Source organism: Rattus rattus, chromosome 4 (assembly GCF_011064425.1).
Source record: "Rattus rattus isolate New Zealand chromosome 4, Rrattus_CSIRO_v1, whole genome shotgun sequence".
Classification (NCBI taxonomy): Eukaryota; Metazoa; Chordata; class Mammalia; order Rodentia; family Muridae; genus Rattus; species Rattus rattus.
The window spans coordinates 86717612-86719885 of NC_046157.1; positions in this window are offsets into that span (position 1 = coordinate 86717612).

Consider the following 2274-nt stretch of genomic DNA (forward strand, 5'->3'; position numbering starts at 1 on the left):
CAGGTCTCCTGTATACAAGGCTTCATAAATGGCAGCCATGTAGAAGAGTTGCCACATCTGGCCATGAAACGGAAGGTACAACTGTGCACAAGAGTGTCCTGGGGGACATTTTGTAGTGCTGTTTCCTGATTGCAGTGGTGGACACAGGAATCGGTGCATCTGATAAGGTTTAAAATGCAAAAACTAGCGGTGTGAACCACCAAGCATCTGTGTTTGCTTGGTAACATAATAAAGTCCATCTCCTGGTTTTGATTATGTCTAAGGCTAACTTGAGGAAAACTGGATGGAAAGAAAATATGAATGGTATAGTATTGTTAAACTTAATGTATCATAACTTATTTCAAAATTTAAAATAATCCAACTATTAATGTCAGACATGATGATGTGTGTCTATGTCACTGGGAAGATTGGGTCAGGTAGGTCATTAGTTCAAGGATAGCCAGCTTTCCTTGGCTATAGAACAAGATATAATTCATGTCAATTTTTTTTTTTTACACAGTGACTGGCAAACCCAGTCATTGACAGCCTGGGTTTGATCCTTGAGCGGGAAAAGCCAACTCTTCAATGTTGTCTATAATCCACATACTTTTTGTGGCACATTCATTTGCACACACACGTAACAAATGTACTTTAAATTTTAAAAATATGTCAATAGGAAAGGGCTGGAGAGATATTCCAGTGGCTAGGAAGGGCTGGAGATATTGTCTGGTAGTTAAGAATGCTCGTTGCTCTTATGGGGGACAGGTAGACAGCTCATAGCTCCAGAGGATCTATGAGAAGCTCTCTTCTCTTCTTAATGGGCTCCTGCAAACACATGGAGCACATAACTCATGCAGGCACATGCATAGGCATTTACATTAAAAAAGAAAAAGATACTTTAAGACAATCAGTGAGCGGGGTTTTGGTTGAGTCAAGACGAAAGGTTCCAGGCAGGCAAAAGTCACTTGCCATTTGCCATTTTATGACCTTGAGTCACTCAGATCTACAGATGTCCTTCCTGGCTTCACCCTGTTCTAGCCGTCCAATGCTAGGGCTGTCACAATCCATGTCACATATTCCTCCTCAACGGAGTGGAAACAGTACCTGTTCCTATAGCCTAGGCTTCAGAGGAAGCCTGAGCACACCCAGAGCCTTTAACATTTTCTCACCATTTACCACTATTTTAAGAATGTCTCTGCCAAGCAACCAGAGCTTCCAGGGACTAAGCCACTACCTAAAGACTATATATGGACTGACCTGGACTCTGACCTCATAGGTAGCAATGAATATCCTAGTAAGAGCACCAGTGGAAGGGGAAGCCCTGGGTCCTGCTAAGACTGAACCCCCAGTGAACTAGACTGTCGGGGAGGGCGGTAATGAGGAGGGTGGGGAGGGAACACCCATAAGGAAGGGGGGAGGAAGGGGATGTTGTTTCGAAACCGGAAAGGAATAACACTGAAAATGTACATAAGAAATACTCAAGTTGGGGCTGGGGATTTAGCTCAGTGGTAGAGCGCTTACCTAGGAAGCGCAAGGCCCTGGGTTCGGTCCCCAGCTCCGAAAAAAAGAAATACTCAAGTTAATAAAAAAAAAAAAAAAAGAATGTCTCTCAGTGTCTCTCGCTGTGTTACGAACCTCTGGAAGTCAGGAGCTTGCATTCGCTCAGTTATTCAGCCTATAGCATGAGCCCGTGTTCTATACATTGCTCTGGATGTCCAGGATGGAGCAGTGAACCGAGAGCTTCTCTTTCCTCAGCAGCTACAATGCTCCATCAAATTCTTCGCATAGCTAGCCTCTAGCCCAGAACCCAGTAGCTGTTCAATGTCTCAGTCTGGACAACTGGAAGAGTGCATCTGCGTTTCTGTGGATGGGTGTGCTGCATTCAAAGAAAGGACGAAATGAGATGTGAAATCCGCTCTTCTCTAACGTTTGTAAATAATGGTCATGTGATCTTGAAAATGAACTCGCTGTCTCATGTTCCTTCTCTGCACGATTTCCCATTTGACATTATGCAGTGGATGAGGCAGAGGGTGATGAGTAGGAGAATGCTAGCTAACACAGGCACACATCCAATGGAGGTTTAGAGGATTGCATGTGATATAATATATATTAAATATTACACATATATTTAAATATATAATATTTAAGCATTTTTGCATATAATATTTGAATATATAAATATGTTTAAATAATTTAAAAATATATTGAAATATTATATGTAGGGATATACATATATGTGTATATGTGTATATATGTGTATATATATACATATATATATATATATATATATATATA